Consider the following 23849-nt stretch of genomic DNA (forward strand, 5'->3'; position numbering starts at 1 on the left):
AGTGAGGAAAGGCAACATCTTTGGCTCCATCGTTTTGAAAAGTTTTTCTTTCATACATACTTGTTTTGTTCTTCATTTTGTTTATTTAACAAAGTTAGTTTCTAGGAACTAATCTGTGGCCAAGAAAGCAAATATTAAATGAGCTCTCTCTTCTCTTGGTAATGAGGAAAATATCTAGATATTTCATGATAGATAATTACAACTAAGAGTGATGAGGTCATTTGAATCCATAGTATCATAAACTACAGGTTTTTGTTTTTGTTTTTTAGAGATAATGGACATTGTACAAGGATGTAATCAGCCTTTTTATTGAAAATCAATTTTACTTCTCTACTTCTAAAGATTGTGTGGTAGGAGCTCTGAAAAATTGAGTATTATTTTCAATGAGGAAACCTGGTGAGGAAATTGTTCTGCTGTGAATGGCAACAAATTAAAACCACAAATTAACATGAATCCACAGGAAATATTGAATATCATTTTAACTTTGTCATTTAACCAGAGGTACTCCAAGTTACACTGCATTTACAACAGTAAAAACAGAACTATAACTACCGCCATACTTACTATGTTTTTAATACTGGAAACTTAAAAATTGAGAAATTTGCCTTAGTAATATTTCCTCAGAAGATGAGCTACTTGGATGTTTACATAAACTCATTTTTAAAAAATGTTCATGTATTGAAATACAACTTCACTTTTAAAGAAACAATTCTTCATGGAATATCAAATTTATACACTGTTGTTTGAAATATTAACCTTTTACATTTGTGTAGTTTCCACATCCTATTTATCAAACACACACACAAACAAACACTGCTATTATTTCACTATGTAAATCACCACTTATTTTTGCAATAATATACATTAAATTACTAAGACACATCTCCCATTTTCTTAATCTATCTACGACTATGAACAAAAATATTCTGGCACAAAATTTTAATGTGTTTTGTAGCCATACATGACATAACATAACATAGATTTTCTTTTAAACTAAGGCTTTTTGGTTGTTTGTTTTCTAACCTAAAAGCAAATGAGTGCTAGCATATTTAATAAAAAATGCTACATAACAGTGTATCTTGCTCAGACACAGTGGCTCATGCCTGTAATCCCAGCACTTTGGGAGGCCAAGGCAGGAGGATCACTTGAGCCCAGGAGTTCAAGACCAGCCAGGGAAAAACAGAGAGACACCAACTCTACAAAAAAAAAAATCTAAAAATTTAGCCAGGTGTGGTGGTGCATGCCTGTAGCCTCAGCTACTCAGGAGGCTGAGGTTGGAGGATCACTTGAGCCAGGAAGTTCAAGGCTACAGTGAGCCATGATTATGCCACTGCACTCCAGCCTGGGCAGCAGAATGAGACCCTGAAAAAAAAGAAAAAGAAAGAAAGAAAGAAAAAGAAAATAGAAAAGAGAAAAACAGAATATCTTATACGATGGCAAGACTCAAGACTGTCAATGCAATCTATTTCTCCAAACTTGCTACACTTTCACACCTCTAAATATATCTATTAGCTATGTAACATAGCTAATATATAATATAGATAATGATTTGTTTTCACTTTTACTTCAGTTTTCACTATGCATATGGCAAAGAGACAAAACTTTATGTCTACCCTCTTAGGGTGTCTGTCTGGGCCTGAAAATTAAACTAACTAAAATAGATTACCTAGAGAAAAGCACATAGAAGTTTACCTGTAGCTGGGAATCCCCACAGAAAAGTAAAGACCCGAAGAAACAGCAAAAACTAAATGCTTCTATGCTAGGTTGAACAAACAGTACCAATTGTTAAAAAGTAACTGAAATGAATGAGGAAGCTGAAGAAAGGTAAGAGTTATTTTAACAAGGTTTGTTTGTATAAATTTTTCTCAGCCTCAATCTCCCATCTCTGGTGACAAGACAGTACAGAGAGGTACCTCCTAGAACAATAGACCATCTTTCACATGGTAGCTTTCTCCTTTCTTTGGTGATAAGAGTGTTTCTTTTCTCCTGGGACATACAGGGCAGAATGTCAGTATATGCTATTTTTCAAATGTCTTTAGCTCAAAATAATTATTATGGCAAAGTGGCATATTTAGGGGTGGCATATTCTGCCACCATTCTCATATAACAAAAGATTTTATCATTACTGTCTCCAGCATTTGTTTTTACACTTCCATTATTGAAGTTATTTTATTTTATTTTATTTTATTGAGATGGAGTCTTGCTTTATTGCCCATACTGGAGTGAAGTGGTGTGATCTCAGCTCACTGCAACCTCCACTTCTGGGTTCAAGCAATTCTCCTGCCTCAGCCTCCTGAGTAGCTGGGACTACAGGCACCTGCCACCATGCCTGGCTAATTTTTGTATTTTTAGTAGAGGCAGGGTTTCACCATGTTGGCCAGGCTGGTCTCGACCTCCTGACCTTGTGATCCGCCCACCTTGGCCTCCCAAAGTGCTGGGATTACAGGTGTGAGCCACCACACCAGGCCCAAAGTTAATTGTTTAAATAAGAGGTTCTCTTTTAAATATAGGACTTGGATAAAGGCAAGTGGTTAGTTTTTCACAAATCTTACATTTCACATAAGGAAGCTGTATTAGTCCATTGTCACACTATGAAGAAATACTCAAGATTGGGTAATTTATAAAGGAAAGAGGTTTAATTGACTCACAATTCAGCATGGCTGGGGAGGCCTCAGGAAACTTACAATCATGGCAGAAGGCAAAGGAAAAATAGGTACCTTCTTCACAGGATGGCTGGATGGAGTGAGTGCAAGCAGGGGAAATGCCAGACACTTATAAAACCATCAGATCTCCTGAGACTCATTCACTATCATTAGAACAGCATGGGAGAACCACCCCCAACACCGATCCAATTACCTCCACCTGGTGCCACCCTTGACACATGGGGATAATGGGGATTACAATTCAAGATGAGATTTTGGGCAGGGACACAGCCAAACCATGTTAGAAGCCATGTTAACACTTTTGACCTAGGTAGAGGCCTTCATTAAAATAAATGTATAACAACAGAAGTGTTCACAAAACACAGTTAATGATTTTATCATTTGATTTTTTTTGTTTTTTTTTGTTGTTGTTGTTGTTTTGCTGTAGATATGAGTTCTTTATTTGTAAAACAAAATTCTTAACTTGGAAACCATATTTTACTCTTTAAAAATCCAGAATATCCAGCATAGTGTCAGACATATAGTAGGCACTCCTCAAAATATAATAAATAAAATTTTAGTAAATCTAGAATACAAATATGAAGAACTGTTGTCTCCCTTATTAGAATATGGGCTTCTCAAAAACAATGGCCTTGATTTCCATTTTGTCTTGTCTATAAATATTAAAGTGTTCATTTCCAATAAATAACTGGATAAAGTTCAAAGGAAATGATTTTCTAATTATATTTAGGTATATTTTAAATTAAAATCTTTAAAAGCAAAAGTCAAATAGAAAAATCAAAGGTATACATAGTAAAAAACTAAAATCCCGATATAATACAATTTAAATAGCTCAGAGAGTTTTGTAGACATTTCCAAAGTTTTGCATTCATTTATTCATTAAGAAAATTACTTACTGAGTTGCTCTTATAAATTAAGAATTGAAAGATGAAGGACAAATTCCCTGAACTTAAATGGCCTACAATGTAGTGCAGGTAAATTCATAAAACATAATTTATACAAAAAAGCTAAATTCATGATACATTGAGACCTTGGTGACAGTTGCCTATGAGTCTGACTTGTTGGGGAGGTGGAAGTCAGAAAAGCCTTCAGAGAAGAGATGAATAATACATGAGTTAAGATTTACCAGCAAAACTGAGCTTCTGGGAGCAGGAATCCTTCTTTTATTTACTTCTGATAATTATATCTAATACAATGTTGAGCACACAACATTGTATTGTGTGCACCAAATAAATATTAATTAAATAAAACTGTAATGAATCTACAACACATATTTAGAAAGAAAATACAGATATAAGCCTATAGACAGATATATTAGAACAACAGAGAGATCTAAAATAAGAGCAACTTTAGTGAAAAGACGAAAAATGGCTTCATTTTGGAAGCCATATATATGGCATTGGACATAGAATAGGAAGACAGAAAAAAGAGCTTATGCCATTACAAAGGTGAGTGACAGAGCATGGCTTCTTTGAAAGGTACATGAAACTCAATCTTTTGAGAGTTCAAAATATATATAGGAAGAAGTTGATGCCAAACAGAGGTGAGTGACAGATGAAGAAGATCTTTAAAGAAAGTGAATGGAAAGGAGAAAAGACTAGAATGAGGAAGACTGGAAACAAGGTACTAAAATGGTCTAGACAATTGACGATGTGTTTCTAAGTGAAGATGGTGGTGGCAAAGGGTCAGAAGAGAAGCAATAAATTCTTATGGGTAGGATCAACATGACCTGGTGATTGACTGGATGTAATAAATAGGGAAGAATAAGTCTCATATTATCCCCAGGTTTCTCATTAAAGTAACCAGGTGTGGTTACTAACTGAGATTGAGAGTGTGAGAGAAATGTCACGTTTGAGAAGGATGGTGCTAAATTTATTTTAAATTTGTTAAACTTGAAGCAAGTTCCAGTTACAGAATTCCAACTATTGGTTGGATATATAGATTTAGAGTTAAAGATAGAAATCTAAGATGGAGACAAAAATTGGGTGTCATGGGAATTTATGTAGTCATTGACACCCTAGAGAAAGTTGAGCTTGATTAAAGTGAAAAAGAGACTAAAAAGAAAAACAGGGCTGAAGAGAAATCCTGCGTAACATGAGCCTTTTATGGGCTACAGAAGAAGATGAACTAATGAATCAAATTGAGAAGCAACAGCCAGAAAAATAGAAAGAAAAACTAGAGGTGTGGTGTAACGGAATCCTCAGTAATATTGTAAAAGAAAGATAGTAATGACAATTACCACGGGAAGTAGGGAAAGATGAAGATGGTGGGCTGTGTGGCAAGTAGGACATTATAGTTAACCATAATCTCAGCTTCTGTGAAAAAAGGAGAAACGGCTACATTTTTGGGCACTAAAGATTAAACAGAAACTGAGGAAGTAAACAGACAATACACAGTGACCTTTTTTTTTCTATAATCTTAACAGTAAAGGAAAAGTTAAATCCTGGACAAATTATTCAGTACAACCTAGGTACAACACTGATGATGACTTTCTCCTTGTCAAAAAAATAAACCGCATAATTTCATGGATGCACAAGCTGTAAGTGTGTTGTAGACCATTATTTGTGGCATATTCATAAAAATTATATAAAATATATGTAGATCAACCAAATGAAAGTTTACATTTTAAAGTTATATAATACATAATATACAATGCAAAGTTAGATAAATAATATAAAACTGCATCTCCTTGTCTAAAGCTCTCACACAATACATTTATTTCTAATTGATTTCATGCCTTAGAGTAAGGGAGTAAAAAAACAGTCACCATTACTATTAAAGTAAAATAGAAATAAAGGTCTAACATATTACCTTTAGTATATTAGATATTAGATATTTAGGAAAGTTCAAATAAGCAATTTTGAGAATTCAAGACAAATCTGGATTTTTCCTCTGTTTTTAACTTAAGTTTTCCAAACATGTCACTGGGGTGGCTTCATGTTTAGGATTTTTACATTGAGGATAATGTTATACAATTAAAACTAAACATTTAAATTATATGTTAATATTCACTTATTTGGATGTTGATGGGCTAAGGGATTTCTATTTACAAAAAAAAGCAACCCTTACATTTGTTAAACTGCATCTGGAAAATATGATTTTGCCAATATTAGAACCCATCTGACCTTTTTGAACTGGCTTTAAATCTTTGGGGAATTTCATTTGTTTATCCTCAGAATAATATGACTTCCTGTGTTAAGAAGAGAGCTTCTAAACAGCCAAAAGTCTTCTTGGATATCAGGTAGTTAGTTTCATAAGCAATATTTCAGAGGCTGTCCATGAATTAATTATAAACACATGAATTTTATTTTCTCCAATGGATAAACTGTTTTCTGTTTTGTTTTAATAGAAAATATTAGCAAAATACAGTTCAAATTTTGCTATACATAACAATCTGAATTAAAGTTGTAGAAACAGAACATATGTATCTTCTCTCTACTTGAAAATAGAATGTAATTTGTACTGAATACTTGGGGTGTGCTGTAACTTCAATCATGTGTTAGGACTACCCAGTGTTCTTATAGCACCAAATATTTAGTGAATTCTCTAGGCTTGTGGCATTTGAGGATTTAACTCTGAGTTTCTACTTTTTTTACTAACCTGAAAGATCAATGACATGCTGTAATTATTAGTTTTTCTAAGGTACAAATACAAGTCAAGAAACAAATTCCTTGTATCTACATTTCAATGTAACTTTGTGGTTTTTCTACCCATCTTGTGTTAGTAGCATTCATTTATTAACATTCATTAACATTAGTCTTTTGACAAAAATGTCCATGAGAAAAGATAGAAGTGTCAGTTAAAAAAAAGAAAAGAAAAGAAATAATTAAATTGTTTATGAGAAAACACACAGGAAACACATGACTTAACAAAAAGAAATGGAAAAGCTGGGAACTTCTACAAAAACTTCCACATTTGCAAATTTGGAAACAGATGTTCTTAGAAAGAGCTGCTCTTGAAAGCCTGTGGTCTTAAATTCAGTATCTTCACTGCAAATAACTAAATGATGCTGGACTTATAAAACAGAAGAGATGAATTTTTAAAAGATTGCCATTTAAAATTGTTTCACTTACTAGTAGATAATAACACTAAAAAAATAGCTACTATTTGTTAGATGCTTACTGTGTGCCCACTGTGTTAGTACTTCATGCAGTCCATTAAATAACCCAACAAGATAGCCTATAATTTTCCTCATTATACACCCAGGAAGACTGAGGCTCAAAGAAGTTTTATAACCTCCTGAGGAAACCAAGTTATGATTATACAAGCTCATCAGCAAGCTCTGTTGGACTTTAGTTTGCTTTTTTGAGTGTTACTATGAAAATACATATTTCAGACATGGGCTATTGATTGCCTCTGGTAAGCTCATTTATTAGATTCTATGCAAAATATATATATAAGGTGGATGGAGGGCTTAATATTGTAGGTTAAGTGAGTGGGCTCTGGAAACATGAGTGCCTGAGCTCAAACCCTGGAAAGGCCTCTTACTAGTTAGCTCATTTCAGACATGTTACTTATAATCTATGGTCCCAGTTTTCTCATTTGTAAGATGTGTATAATAATAATACCTACCTAAGAGAATAGGTATGTATAAAGCACTTAAAGCAGTGCATGACACTTAGGGCTAAATTATGTTGGCTATTATTCCAGTAAGCATACCTCCATCGCTATCATAACTGCCTTTTGTTATCTAACTATTTATGTTATGTTTTTCCTCCCTCTCCCCAGAATTTAGTCAATTCAGTAAGACATAATAACCAACAAGCTGATAACTATCCTGTTAGGTCAAGGACATTATAGAGAAAAATATGCTTTTAAAAGTTTCAAGTATAGTTCTGACTACTTATTTCCCACAATTTTTTTTACTATTCATGGTAATATTTATTTTGGAAATTCATTGTGGAATTATATATGCAAATAAGCTTTAAGAAAATATGACAGTTATTTTTTGCGAATGTAATATGATATATGATATTCAACCTGAAAAGAGCTAGAAACAAATCTTCAAGTTCCACAAAAGAAGAGTTACTCAAAATGATACAGTCTGAATTAAGCAATCTGAATTCTTTTAAAAATGGCATTTAACTAGCAGACAGAAAGACAAGAAAGCTGAATCAACTTAGAAACTTCCTAGATTTTGCAGCAATGGTGGTGTGATCCTTCAAGTAAAGGGAGATCAGTTTGATGCCATTTCGAGCTCATTGTGCATTGGAGCATAAAAGGAAGAGGTGGGTGGGAGCAAAGCTGAGCTAGAAGTCAACTGGAATGAGACACAGCAGGAGACGAATGGAGCAGTCAGACAGATGGGTGGATGAAAAGACTGGAGCACACAGGAAGGTGTTCAGTGATGACGCAGCTAAGAAGGTGGAAAAGGTTATGATATGACCCAATTACCACAAATAACCAAAAAAATAATACCTATAAGGATACGATGCAAAGAAAAGATTAAAGCCTCATTCGAAATGTTTTCTGGAATTCCTTTTGCGGTTCTGCTCAGATTAAGTTATCTAACTATAATGTACTCAATTTATCTGACAACTATTACATTTTCTTATTTTATTATACATTCAGTACCCTAAATATATAATAACTGTTATTCCAAGGTACTTATGACTCCATGTTTAAGACTTCTGTTTTAAGATTTTGTAATAAAAGGAGAATGCCAATTGATGAAAACATAGTCTTAAAAAATAATAATTACATAACTAAACCTCCCTATCCAGTTCATATATTTATTGTTGCACTTATAATTTATTACTTTTTTGTAAGTGTGTTTCCCATACTAGACAATGAGATTTCTTGAGGGAAAATATATTTTATTATTTGGAATATGTAGCACGGGACCTGACATGGAGCAGCATTCAAAATATTGGGTAGAAGGAAAAAGGAAGAAAGAAGGGAAGGACAGGGAAGCAAGGAAATAAAGGGAAGCAAGGAAATAAAGGAAATCAGGTACGTATAAACAAGAGAAAATAAATGGTGCTATCACAACTTGCTTCTGCATTCTATCTTAAGCAATAATTTTGTGGGGTAGGGTTCCATTGGATTTAGTGTTCCATGAGGGGTCAAATAAGAAAAATAGTGTCTTGCATATATATAGCACTTTATAATTTATTCTTTCATATTCATTATTTGTTTGATCTTCACAGTAACTTCATGAGACAGATTTTTTTTCTGTCAAATATTTTTTACTATTTATGGTAATATTTATTTTGGAAATTCATTATGGAATTATATATGCAAATAAGCTTTAAGTAAACCTGACAGTTATTTTGTGTGAATGTAATATGATATGATATTCAACCTGAGAAGAGCTAGAAACAAATCTTACAAAAGAACCTGAGACCCAGAGTATTTAAATGACTTTCCCAAGTGTATTTAGATAATAAATAGCAGAGCTTGAATCAAACTAAACATTTTCAAGTCCATAAATTTCTTAGGAATATAGTTTAAGTTACATTTTATTAAATCAATTGCACACAGTAATTGTGCACAATTCCTCAAGAAGAGGCTCAAAGTTTGTTTTGTATATACCAAGGAACAACAACAATAACAACAATAATATAACTAACATATATTGACTGCTTCCTACTTGGAGACACTGTTCTAAGAGTTGATGTGTGTTCATCTATTTAATCTTTATAACAACCCTATTTTTAAAAGTACTATTATTATGCTTATTTTATATATGAGAAAAATGAGGCGCTGAAAACTGAAGTAACTTATCCAAATTCACACAGTAATGGTAAAGCTAAGATCTAGCCATTATTATCTTCTAATAAAATATCTGTCCTTATTACAGTATAAAGTATGCACTTAAAATATGAGAAATTATAGTTAAGTCATAATGTCTTCCTGGAAACTTTATACCAGTCTCTGAAGCCAATTAGTTGTATTTTTTGGCAAAGTACTAACCCTGTTTTTTCTGCTTCTTTCCCATGAAATAAGGCTATATATGCAGAGATGCCCATCTACCCCTGAGATCTAAAAATCTAAGATGAAAACGAGCACACAGTCTTGGCAGCATTGGGGTAACAGACTATGAAAGAAGAAATCAGATTGGAAAATTCAGTATATCAATGAAGAAAATAATCACTCAAGGAGAGGAATAAACAGCAAAACAATCTATATATTTAATTATAGATACAATTGTTTCAATGCTGATTATTCATCCTTATATAACTGTCTACAGCTATTTTGGGTTGTCTTCATCCATTTTGTGTTGCCATTGCAGAATACGTGAAACTGGGTAATTTGTAAAGAAAAGAGATTTTTTAACTTATGGGTTCTGCAGGATGGGAAGTTCAAGAAACATGACACCAGCATCTGCTTGGTTTCTGTTGAGGACTTTCATGCTTATATCACAACATGGCAGAAGGTTAAAGGGGGAGTAGACATGTGCAAATAGGCAAAACCTGAGGGGCATCTTGGCTTTATAACAACCCACTCTTGGAGGACTAATTCATTCTTGAGAGAACTAATCTGGTCTTGCCAGAGAAAAAATTCACTCACTGCCTACTGTGAGAATTGCACTAAGCCATCCATGAGAGTGGAGCCCCATCACTCAAACACCTCCCATTAGGCTCTACAGCTTACAGATTATACCTCCTAACATTGCCACAGTGGGAAACAAATTTCAAGATGAGATTTGGTGGGGACAGACCATATCTAAACAAAGAGTAAACAAGGGTAAACAACTTTTGAGAACATACTTGTGATCCTTTATTTCAACCCAGAATGATGCCAGAATTTTGGAGATGGGGCTCAAAGCAAATCAGTAAGTTACAATTCTCAAGTTTCACAGGGAAGTGGGAGTGAGAGACACATCATGGAGGCCCACGCGACTCTCAGTTACACTGGGTGAATTGTCTTCATTGAATTCCCGCACCATGCAGACTCATTTAACGGTAGTTCTTCCAAAGCTGCTTTTCTGCTTTGCTTTTGGAATACTACATTATCTAAATTTTCATCTACCCTTTCAATTCCTATGCTTCTTGTGTTGATTTCTCTTTTCTGACTTCTCAGATTTTTAATCTCATTTTTAAACATGAGAATTCTCTGAGGTCTATTTCTTGACCCTTTGTCCTCTTTTTAACTATCCCTTGGGAAACTTGCACAATCTAAATGACTAACTAGAACTTATGAGATTATGAGCCAGATCTCTCCCTGCTTATGAGCCCATTTCAATTAGATGTCTCAGCATCATTGTAAGTTAAAATGCATAAAATCCAAAACAATAAATTTTTCTCAAACCAATGTTATATCTGAAATGGTTATTTCAATGACTTTAATGACTTGCAATAACTTCAATGACCTTAGCTTCTTTCTGTTCTTTCCACAAGCTAGTGCTTTAATTTTTTAAGAATAAACTTAACAGATGAAATGATAAAGACATAATTTTTATGTTGTGTTATACTCTTGATCGAAATATTTCCAAATCTTTTGAATGAAGAGCTTTGAAGAAAAACCTGATCTTACTTTATCCAAAAATTCTTTTAAAAATAAGGGTTTAAAAATTACTAAAGAAAACGAGTAATTGGAGAAGCAATTTGTACTTTCTCTCCTGAGTTAATCTCCATTTTCTCTATATCCATGATGACAGTAAAATATAATTAAGAAGAATACATGTTCTATTGATCAAAAACCACTTTTGGAAAATAATGAAATTACACATCAATTGCGCTTGCTCTCTCTCTCCCTCTCTCTCTCTCTCTCTCTCTGGCTAGCTTATCCCAACTGTTGTGTCACATGTTTTCAAAGTTACTATGATTATTTAACAATGTTGCAGCTAAAATGATGGACATAAAATCAACACTATAAAATATAGTCCCAGCTACTCAGGAGGCTGAGGTGAGAGGTTCACTTGAGCCCAGGAGAATGAGGCTGCAGTGAGCCATGATAGTGCCACTCCACTCCAGCCTGGGTTACAGAGTAAGACCCTATCTCAATCAGTCAATAAAATAGTTTGAATAGTGTTTATTTTCTCAATTCTTGTTAAATAGCTGACATCAGATTGAGCTCTGAAACCCAAAACTCCTGGAGTAGTGAAGCGCTCTCCTTGATGGGAATCAGATATTAGTTCTTGATACGCCACAAGCAATCTGGATGACTTAAAAAAATACTAAATTCAACGAGTTTCAGTGTTCTTACCTGAAAATTGGGGTATTGGGCCAAATGACTCATACACTTACTAATTCTAATTATTAATTCTAATTCTAAGATGTTCTGCTTCTTCAGCTTGTTCTCAGACCTTGTTCTCTGTTCTCTCACTCAAGCAGAACAGAGTACCAATAAAATAGGTAAAAGTTGATTTGAAAAGCATTTTTAAAAGCTTCAAATTGGAATTATAAATATAAAGGTATTTGGTGTCCCTCCAGAAGAGAATTTAGAAAGATCGTGTAAAATACACTGTTATCTTTAGACTTGTGAGATTGGTCCCAGCTACTTTTAGAACTGTTCTTGAGTACTCAGTAGGGGGAAAGTACTTTTGTATATTTTAAAGTTTGTCATCAACTTCAGGATATATTCAGTTATGGTGTCATGTCTCATTTCAAGTGGAAAAACAAAGGTAAAAAGCCTAGTGGCACAATAGCATTTAAAAGCTGATAATAGTGTTTCTGCCTGATTTGGTGTAATTACCCAGATTGAACATGCTCAGCTTCAGAATTATAGGCAACCATTAATTATCTGTTCCCTATCCCAAAGTGTATATATACTTTTCCTGAGCTTTTAGGGTTAGAAGTCAAAAGGAAATACAGCAGTTGGTTTTATTTAAACTTTAGTTTGTGGTATATTTTACAAGACTTTTGAGAGAAAAGCAATTTGTAATACAGGACTACTAACTTGCCTAGTGTTGGATAAAAGAAATATATATGCCAGCTTAACTCACTAACTATATGGACTTCAACAATGTCTGCAAACGAGAATTTTTATAACATCACACTATAATACAACACTTATATTCACTCTACCTGTAAATAAAGCCAATTTCTATAAAAATCGGGGGCCTTAAGCAAGTGGTACAGGAAGAATATTTCCTCCATTCTGACTTGCCCACGGATATAAGATATTGAAAGAAAGACATAAAGGAATAAAAAATGAGAAGTTCTGCTGTATGAATTCAACACTTTTTGGCATTTTCTCCAAAGACTACAGTAAAGATTTAAATTATTGTTTAATTATTGTAAATACAAGACTCATATTTCATTAAATGCAAGAATGAGCCAAGACATGTTAATTTGACTTTATGCAAATGCAAAATTTTGAAGTTCCATTAATTTGCATCATTGTGAATTTTTCGTGATGGTATATCCAAAGTAAAGTGCATCCTCTTTTTATTACCGTAAACTTAGCATCTCCAAGTACGGTCGTGCGGGTTGTGCTCTGCACAAAGTTACCTTTCTAAGGAAACATGATTAGGATCTTAACTGAACCTGAGTTTACGTCTTCAATCTATGGAGCTGTGGCATGAAACTTGCATTCTGTCCCATACAACTTTGCAAGAAAAAACTTTTTCTAACTTCTTCGCCCAGAGAAGAAGCCTTTCTCTAACATGCTCTAAAGAATTGCAGGTGAAAACAAAGGGTCTTGATTCTTTTTTTTTTCCTCTAACATAATTATCTACTATTTTTGTTAAATGATATACTGTATTAAAAAGGGATAGTGTTCTCATTTGTCTTTGTTTTCCCACCATCTAACCCAGTGTCAGTCTCTGACTAGATCTGAATGGCTACATATATTTGCTGAATTAGTAGATTCTGGAGATAATGGAATAAGGTACTTGAGTTCAAATCCAAGACTTTGTGCAACTGCAGGGCCTGCCATGTACATGAAATGCTATGGAAATACCATTTGCACCACCTGGAGTTGTGCAACAGTGTTGTACCGCTTTCCATGGACTCCTAATTTGATAATGGTAGGCTATGGTATTTTTAAGAATGATTATAGCAATTAATAAGTAGTAACGAATTTTAAATGCACAATATGTCACAATACCTTGCTTATTCTTCACAGTAAGCAAGTAAAAATTTAAATCACTATTTTTAGATGAATTCACTGAACCTCAGAGGGTTAAAATTACTTCTTGCTTAACATCACATAACCAGTATTTTTTGTGCCAAAATTCAAACACAAGTTAGTCTGATACCAAGGCATATGAACTTATAAGTTATATTCTTTTATATAAATAGTTGAAAGAATGTCATGATTTTATAGAACTGCAGACTTCTATAAATGATTGAGTCCTAAGGAAACATATTTGCCATAACAATTACTCTGTGAGACCAGTAAGACATACGAATAATCTTTGGGTTAGTAAAATGTTGTGTTATCTTAAATTGTGACACATAAAAATACATATCAACATATTTTGACTCTGACTTTGGTGAAATCACAAAGTTCTGTAATATTTATTTAAGCTAGTGTTTAACATGAAGGAAAACAAACAAAACAAATGACCACCTAAGGCCTATCTGATTTTAGCTTAAAGGATATTCATTTAGGTAAAGATACCAAAGGGGGAGAAAAACGCAAGGCATCCTGAAATTATTTTTATTAAAATAATTTCTACATTTTAAAAATACTCTTTCACATTATGCCATTTGATTTCATCTTGTAATAGGTAAAAAGACTCTGAGAAGACTAGTTATCACTAAAGGTGATGGTGCTGGTAAAAGGAAACTGATACCATGGCTTGTACACTGATCTGACTCTATATTAAGAACACTATTTCATCAGGAATATTTTTGGATGCTACTGACTATTGAGAACACTGAGCAAATGAAATAGGTTTTCTAAAATGGATTGTTTTATAATAGCAAAGAAATTTACTAAGAACTGGGGAATTTTACCTACTTAGATTTGGCTGGAAATCTTATACTGATGAAAGCAAAGCAATTGTTATGAAGTTATCTTGCTAACTTTTTATGTCCGATGAGAGAGTAGAATTAACAAAGGTTACTACTGCTCTAGACTTAGATGATTATTATATCAAAAAATTTATTGATGAAACTAAAGCAGTAGGAAGCTCAGGAGAAAAGTATCTTGGCACATTCATCCAGGGAGGCAGTTCTAGACCTGGTCTCACATGCATTTTAGACTTAAGAGAAACTGATTTCCAGAAGTTTAGGGGACAAGAAAAATTATTGCTATTATCAAATATACTGAGAGGCAAGATATTTTCCTTAAAATGTAACAGCTATGTATCAGCCTAATAAGGATAAACCACAGGGAAAGAAGACATCTAAAGTACGGCTCCTCCAGGATGATGACTTGAGTCAAGGATGTATAGGTGAGTGGAACACATAAAAGGATCATGGGAAACCTTCACAGATTTTTGATAGAAATGTTGAAATGTGGAGAAAGCAGAGGTGTGAATGAGTCTTAGGACAAAGAACAACATAAAGGGTATTTGCAAATATGTTAAAAGTTGGAACAATGAAGAAAAGTAAATAGCCCCAGTGTTAGGAGAAGGCAAAGTAATATCATACTTCTATTGTGCAGGAATGTATACCCACAGACAGAATTCAGCTATTTCTGTGAGTGATAGAAAATAAGCATTACTTTTAAATCCTCTTTTGCTCTTGGCTTCTTCATTAAGAAGAATGTTCTTAAAACCAAAACTGGTAGTCAAATGGGTTAATAACAGACAGAATTTCAAGTAAGGCTAATGAATCAGGGAAGTAACCTGATATGAACACAAGTTTTAGGTTTGAATATTGATACTTCTACTTATGAGCTGTGAGATCTTCAGGAACTCATTGGATCTCTCTATGCAACAGCTTCCTTTTCATCAAAATAAAGTGTCACCCCCATGATGCTGTGAGGAAAAAAATGAGCTTCCAGTAGGCAAACACCTGACATGTAGTCCTTGTGCACATGCAGCACTCAATTACTTTAACTGTTGTTATTATGAAACATGGAGTCCTAGAAAACAAAATTGTATCTAATTAATTTTTATATCTCCATTCCCAACTTAAGATCCAAATACTTAGGGCTTAAATAAATATTTGATAAACAAATAAACAAACAAAAATCAAAATAATGCCAGAGCATTGGACTGTTTTAAATGAATTCAAGATCTTGGGTTCTGATTAATTTTACCTCAAGAGTCAAAACCTTAAGATATTATTATAGAATCAACTATTAGTTATTACTGAAGAATTGTGACAAATATGACAAATTCCAGAAATACAGAATAAGGGAATATTCCAATTTTTAACATGAGAGGATCAAATCCAGAAACTACTGACTAGCAATTTAGAGACTGATTCATAACATAGCTCTAGAGTGAAGCATTGAATACAAGGTCTGTGAGCACCTAGTACAGGAAATCTGTTTTCTAAAGTAAACCAAACACTTGGAGCAAGCAGAAGAAACACTGTACAACTGAATTTTAGCCAAAAAAAAAAAAAGTCTATGGGTGCTTACACAATAAACAAACATGGTTCATTATTGGTCTTATCAGAAGGGAGTTCTCAAATGCTCCCATACTACTTCTGATTCTCTACCTCTCCCCACCCTCAGCTCAAAAAAGCTTTATCAATGATTAGAGCTATACAAAGATAGACACCATGTGCATGAGAGATGTCAATCGCTTTTCCTATCAGGTTCAGTCCCATTGTGATGGAATTTTCCACATCATATATATAAAATCTCACTTTCCCTGGCCATGCTCTTATGAAACTCAAAAATCAAGAAGCACCTAAGAGATATAGAGGGTACTCTTGTTTTCAAAATTTGTTTCTTTTCTATCAATTTTCAACTACAAGACATAACTAAGAAGCTGCCACAAAAAAGTGTTCAAAGTGGGGGAATTATTCTCAAACTATGTCTGTCGAAAATAGTCATCACGTTTTGGGAATACTTAGGCCACAATCATGTGTTGTGGTTGAACTGTTAGTGTTATTTTGTTCTATTTTTAATTGAAACCCATTTCTAGTACTAAGGGTACATGAACATTTGGCAGAATGAGAGCAATTTCCTGAATTATGCAGTTGGCTGGAACTGAGTAAAAACTCTTCTTCAGAGAGTGTAGGTGCTCTTCATTTTGTCAAGCAAGCTGTCTTTTCTAACCTGATCTTATTAATCTCCAAAGTAAGTTAAAAACCAGAAGAAAGAGGTTATGAGGAGACTAATTTCAGTTTGTTACAAAGAAGAGTTAACATTAAAAGTGTTCAAAATTTGGCTAGGCACGGTGGCTCATGCCTGTAATTCCAGCACTTTGGGAAGCCGAGGTGGGCAGATCGTGAGCTCAGGAGTTCAAGACCAGTGTGGTCAACATGGTGAAACCCCATCTCTACTAAAAATACAAAAATTAGCTGGGCATGGTGGCACGTGCCTGTAGTCCCAGCTACTTGGGAGGCTGAAGCAGGAGAATTGCTTGAACCAAGGAGGTGGAGGTTGCAGTGAGCCGAGATCACACCACTGCACTCCAGCTTGGGCAATAGAGCAAGACTCCATGTCAAAAAAAAAAAAAAAAAAAACAAAATTTATAGGGACTTCCTGGTTCAACACATGGGGCTTGAGCCCATGTTTACCTTCATTCTTCCAAAGTGCCATGGAAATAACTATTTTTGTGTAAAAATAAATATTTATGGATTATGTTGTAAGATAGTAGGCTCCCTGCTAAGCAGTTTTTTAAAGAAAGATTAGCAAATTGTCAATATACTGTAGAAATTGTTTCAGAATCAGATAAAAGACTAAATTGGATGACCCACATTTCTTCAAAATAAAAATTAAATAATTTGTACAATTAAAAATGATTTTATATTCCAATCAATCCACCTATAAATATGTATTAAATATATATGCTATGTGCATTGCAATAGGTATTAGAGTGATATATTATTCTCCACTAAAGTTGCCCATCTCTCACCCTATTAATATTATTAATATTCCATTTAACCAAATAATTACTTTAGCCAATAAAATATGAGTATAAGGGATATGTGCCACTTTCGAGCAGGCAGAAGTTTTGAAACAGCCAGCTTGTATATAGTTCCCTCTGTGTGTGTGTGTGTGTGTGTGTGTGTGTGTGTGTCTTTGTTTTGTTTTGTTTTGGTTTAGTTTGCTTTGTTTTCTTTATACCTCTCCCACAAGAGTAGCAATATCCCAATTAGAGGCAAAGTCAGCATGGGCACTGGAGTGAAGAAAACACATGAATGCCCTGCAACAGGAACAAAAAATAAACCTTTTATACTATAAGCAACTGAAATCTGGGGGTTGTTTATTAGTCACATAGCTAATTGTATCCTGATTGATACAAATGGAAAACATTGAAGGAATTAAGAAGAATAAAAATTGAGAAGCCAATGTAATCAATATATTTTCTAAATGGATATGGATATGGATATTGAAGATACTGAGGTCTTCAAAGGATTAGTGGGCATAAAAAAGGTCAGCAAAGATCAGCAATGAGGAGTGGTTGAAGATGATTTAGGCAAATAACATGAGTTTCAAAGGATCACTGGCTTTACCAGTAGAGTAAAAGCAGCATTGACTATGTCAGTTATGATTAGGTTTGGTGGTCAGGGACAAAAAATCCAATAACAGATCGATATTTATTTATCTCTTAAATAGGAGTCTAAACATAAGCATTCCAAATGAGTTAGAATACTCAACTTATCAAAGATCAAGGCTTCTTTCTTCCTGTTGCTGTGCCATTTGTGGCCTCCATTCCCCAAGTCACAGCTATTACAGCTCCACCATCACATCCACCTTCAAGCCAATAGAAAGGAGGGATGGGAGGAAGGGTCAGTTATCTTCCTTTAAAGACACTTCAGGAAGTTAAATACCCTATTTCTGCTAACACCTCATTAGGTACTTAACTCAGTCTCATGCCACCCAATTGTAAGGAATTCTGAGAAATAGCTTTACTCAAGACAACTATGACTCAGATAAAGTGGGCATTCTATTAACATAGAAAGAAAAGAGAATGAATGACCAGGTTCAACCAGCAACTTTTAGACGTGGACCAAAACTACAGACCAGAATATAATATGGTTTGGGAGAATGACAGCCTTCCGGCCATTGGTAGAAGCTGCGATGAAGGTGATTTCCTCAAGGAGGAGCCAGTGTCAAGAAGGATCAGTGAGGTAATTGAGGATGAGTAGGCATCTAACAAAGAACAGAAGTTTTAACAAAGAACAGAAGTTTTACAAAGAGCATATTTGCAATTTTGAGAGGCCAGAGAAAACAGAAGTGGACTGACAAAATTAAAGAGAAAATGGATGATCTAAGGGACTTACATGTTTAGTAATGGTTGGAGAAAATAGGGCCATGGTTGGGTTAGCTGGCTGCCAGTATGTCAAGATGAAAAGAACTCTTAGCTTCAGCTCATCAGGACTTGGCTTCATCTTGGGAAGACACTGATAATATAAGAGCTTGTGCATATTTGACAGCATCTCTGCAAGGTGGAGCTGCTGGAAGAGAAGGAATAGAGAAATCTGGGACAGCAGAGACAGCCCAGTTTATGCTGCTAATAGAGACATACTTGAGTCTGGGTAATTTATAAGGAAAGAGGTTTAATTGATTCACAGTTCCACGTGGCTGGGAGGCCTCACAATCATGGCAGAGGGTGAAGGGGGAGCAAGACATGTCTTACATGGCAGCAGGCAAGAGGGTGTGGGCAGGGGAACTGCCCTTTTATAAAACCATAAGATCTTGTGAGACACTCACTATCATGTGAACAGCACAGGAAAAAAAACTTGCCCCTATGATTCAATTACCTCCCACTGGGTTCTGCTCACAATACATGGGGATTATTACAGTTCAGTGTGAGATTTGGGAGGGGACACAGAGATAAACCATATTATTCTGTCCCTGGACCCTACCAAATCTCATGTCCCTTTCACATTTCAAAACACAATCCTGCCTTCCCAGCAGTCCCCTAAAGTCTTAACTCATTTCAGCATTAACTCAAAAGTTTGTGGTCCAAAGTCTTATCTGAAACAAGGCAAGTCGCTTCTGCCCATAAGCCTGTAAAATCAAAAGCAAATTAGTTACATCCTAGATACAATGAGGGTACAAGGATTGGGTAAATACACCCATTCCAGAAATTGGCCAAAATGAAGCGGCTATGGGCATGATGCAAGTCTGAAATCCAGTGGGGCAGTCAAATCTTAAAGCTCCAAAACAATCTACTTTGACTCCATGTCTCACATCCAGGTCACGCTGATGAATGAGGTGGGTTCCCATGGTCTTGTGGTCTTGGGCAGCTCTGACCCTGTGGCTACTTTCACAGGCTGATATTGAGTGTCTACAGCTTTTCCAGGTGCATGGTATAAGCTGTCAGTGGATCTACCATTCTGGGGTCTGGAGGACAGTGGCCCTCTTCTCACAGCTCCACTAGGCAGTGCCCCAGTGGGGACTCTATGTGGGGGTTCCTACCTCACATTTTCCTTCTGTACTGCCCTAGCAGAGGTTCTCCAGGAGGGCTCCACCCCTTAAGCACACCTCTGCCTGGACATCCATGCATTACCATACATCCTCTGAAATCTAGGTGGAGGTTCCCAAACCCCAATTCTTTTCTTTTCTTTTCTTTTCTTTTTTTTTGAGACAGAGTCTCACTCTGTCACCCAGGCTGGAGTACAGTGGCACGATCTCAGCTCACTGCAAGCTCCGCCTCCTGGGTTCATGCCATTCTCCTGACCTCGTGATCTGCCTGCCTCAGCCTCCCAAAGTGCTGGAATTACAGGCATGAGCCACCACGCCTGGCCCCAAACCCCAATTCTTGACTTCCGTGCACCTGCAGGCTCAACATCACATGGAAGCTGCCAAGGCTTGGAGCTTTCACCCTTTGAAGACATGGCCCAAGCTGTACCTTGGCCCTTTAAGCCAGAGCACCAAATCCCAAGACTGCCCAAAGGAGCAAGGCCATTCTCCTCCTAGGCCTCCAGGACTGTGATGGGAGGGGCCTCTGTGAAGCCCTCTGACATGCCCTGGAGATATTTTCCCCATTGTCTTGGTGATTAACATTTGGCTCCTTGTTACTTATGTAAATGTATGCAGTCAGCTCGTATTTCTCCTCAGAAAAATGGGTTTTTCTTTTCTACCGCATAACCAGGCTGCAAATTTTCTGAAATTTTATGCTTTCTTCCCTTTTATACATAAGCTCCAATTTCAAACCATATCTTTGTGAATACATAAAGCTGAATGCTTTTAATACCCCCCAAGTCACCTCTTGAATGTTTTGTTGCTTAGAAATTTCTTCTGCCAGATACCCTAAGTCATTTTTCTCAAGTTCAAAGTTTCACAGATCTCTAGGGCAGGGGCAAAATGCTGCCAGCCTGTTTGCTAAAACATAGCAAGAGTCACCTTTATTCCAGTCCCAACAAGTTCCTCATCTCAATCTGAGATGAGCAGCATTTGGTCAAAGCCATTTAAAAAGTCTCTAGGAAGTTCCAAACTTTCCCGCACCTTCCTGTCTTCTTCCAAGCCCTCCAAACTGTTCCAACCTCTGCCTATTATCTGGTTCCACAGTGGCTTCCAAATTTTCAGTTATTTTTACAGCAATGCCCCATTTCCCATTACCAATTTGCTCTATTAGTCTGTTCTTTCCTTCTTTCTTTCCTTCTTTCTTTTCTTTTTCTTTTCTTTTTTTTTTCTTTTTTTTCGTTTGTTTGTTTTTTGAGATGGAGTTTCATTCTTGTCACCCAGGCTGGGTGCAATGGTGCAATCTCGGCTCACTGGAACTTCTGCTTCCTGGGCTCAAGCAATTCTCCTGCCTCAGCCTCCCAAGTGGCTGGGATTACAGGCACCCGCCACTAGGCCTGGCTAATTTTTGTATTTTTAGTAGAGACAGGGTTTCACCATGTTGGCCAGGCTGGTCTCGAACCCTGACCTCAGGTGATTCACCTGCCTTGGCCTCCTAAAGTGCTGGGATTACAGGTGTGAGCCACTGTGCCCAGCCCCAGTCTGTTCTCACACTGCTAATAAAGACATAACTGAGACTGGGTAATTTATACAGGAAAGAGGTTTAATTGACTCACAGTTCCACATAGCTGGGGAGGCCTCACAATCATGATGGAAGGCAAAGGGGAAGCAAGACATGTCTTACGTGGCAGCAGGCAAGGGGGTGTGCAGGGCAACTGCGCTTTTATAAAACCATCAAATTTCATGAGTCTTATTCACTATCACAAGATTACATGGGAAAACCCACCCCCATAATTCAATTACCTCCCACTGAGTCCCTCCCACAACATGTGGGGATTATTACAAGTCGTGGTGAGATTTGGGTGGGGACACAGAGCCAAACCATATCAGAGGGTAAAAAGGAATGTTTCAGGAAATTTTGATGAAATTGATAATTTCCAACAGAATCTGCGAACTCTAGCCCCTAATTCTCAAATGTTTGGATAGAGAAAAGGTACTGGCTTTTCTCCCTGTTAGCAAGAACATTCTGTGTCAAGATGGGAAAAAAGTAGCATTCATCGTGCAGCACCTGTGATGGTGATTTATAAACAGATCCAGGCTGAATCATGTGGGTGCCTGCCCCAAGGAGGTTAACACTTTGCTGCCTCTTTTAACAAATGTTGTGTGAATAGTTTTAAATATTTATTTAGAGAGAAAACTAAGTCTTATGTGAGGAAGAAAATGAGAGCTACTGTTGATAGAATTTAAACCCCACTTCTAGCTTGCTCTTTGCTCTTTTGTTACTCTGCTCTTTGGAAAACTTGTGCCTTTCGCTGAAGAACACTAAAGCCCTACAGGTAAAAAATAAAATAAAGTAAATTACATAAATTAAAAAAACATGCTCCTGAGAAGGCAGTTAGTTAGTCATCTTTTATCACTTGAACATACTCATTGAGGTCTCACTGCCTACACCAAGGACATATGAAAAATCCTTTCAAACAGAATGCAATGGTCTTCCTAAGAGTAGATCAGGAAAATACTTTTTTTTTTTCCATTCTGCTGCATTTCCAGTGATATCTGAACACCCCTGATGGACTGGCATCTTAGGGTTTTCCATTAAAACAGGCTGCTGATTTGCCTCTGAATTTAGAGTTCAACTTGGATCCTGGAAACACAAAGAAGAATAACACACAGCCTCGCCCTCAGGGAACTCACAGGTATTCCAAAATAGACTTTGAGACGTTTATGCCCCCACAGAAATGAAGGAATACACAAACTTACTTTTGTTGTCTGTTTTGTGAACAACCTGAATTTTCCTGCCCTTTAAAAACTATTGTTCTTTAAGCTAATGCTTTATAATAATTATTGATAGACATCATGCTAAATTCTATAAGGACAGTTTTATTATTTGACCCCATTTAATAATTTAATAATTTGCTCATCCATGTTCAGGCTCAGTACATTTTTCCTTCTCTGAATTTCCATACAATAGCCTTTGCTCCTTTTCTAGGCAAAAAGAAAGAATCCTATTTTCCTCTTTAGAATATTATTATTCAGGTTTTGCATCAACTACTGTGATTTTTGATCATCCCCTTAACTCTCAATAGCAGCTTGTATCTGGAAGGTCACTTATGAGCCTCTACAGATCCCAAAGAGAAATTTATCTATTTGGAAAACAGAGTTTTTCAACATGAGTAAAATGACATTAGTAACAATCTTCCAGGAACTATTGTATCACTCTGAAAGATGGCACTTGTAGAGTTCAGGTCCAGGAAAATTTTGCTAAATACTCAAAGGCAACTTTCCTAGAATGAACTCATGTATTTAAAAAAATGTGAAACGGAGATAATACCATCTCTAGCTTATTTGGTGAGACAGAGAAAAAAGCTTGTTTATAGTTATAAGGAGTTGGAACTAATTCTATTTCTTTGTTTCTAGTTTGCCATATCCTGTCTAATTGTTAGGGTATGTGTACCCTTCTAAATACACTGTTTGCTTTGAATAAGATCTGAGTGAGAAAGAGTTTCAGTTCACAGCCTGTGGAATCTATTTGCATCTCCAAAGAAATAGTTGTTTACTATTCTGTTGTCATTTGTTCAGAGCACAACACAGAAGTGAGTTCCCATCAATATTCATGGTCCTTGTAGCCTCCAAAGTCTCCCTGTGTGATTGTGCTCCATTTAGCTCTAAATCTGTACTCCCATATAGGTTTAAACAAGAGATCTAGGGAAATTTTGAAGTCTTTTGTTCTCAGTCACAATAATATTTAAATAGTCCACTGAGTATGCAAGTATTGCCGATTCCTTTATTGCTTTGTTATAGTCTACCACAAAA

At 35.8% G+C, this 23849-nt stretch overlaps 1 long non-coding RNA gene across 5 annotated transcripts in view; it reads right to left on the reverse strand.

Annotated features, from left to right (window-relative positions):
- Window positions 1-23849, reverse strand: part of LOC129143542 (uncharacterized) — a 98623-nt gene that overhangs the window by 34511 nt on the left and 40263 nt on the right. For 2 of the 5 annotated variants that reach the window (XR_010155832.1, XR_008547136.2), the window contains 2 exons: window positions 18911-19084; window positions 17134-18380 (listed from right to left, as the gene is read on the reverse strand). The exons of 2 other annotated variants lie outside the window; for them this stretch is intronic. This is a non-coding gene — a long non-coding RNA (uncharacterized LOC129143542). Of the gene's footprint in view, window positions 1-17133; window positions 18381-18910; window positions 19085-23849 lie in introns of those variants that run through there. One more of the 5 variants, XR_010155831.1, reaches the window with a different exon arrangement.

Source organism: Pan troglodytes, chromosome 2, assembly GCF_028858775.2.
Source record: "Pan troglodytes isolate AG18354 chromosome 2, NHGRI_mPanTro3-v2.0_pri, whole genome shotgun sequence".
NCBI classification, from domain to species: Eukaryota; Metazoa; Chordata; class Mammalia; order Primates; family Hominidae; genus Pan; species Pan troglodytes.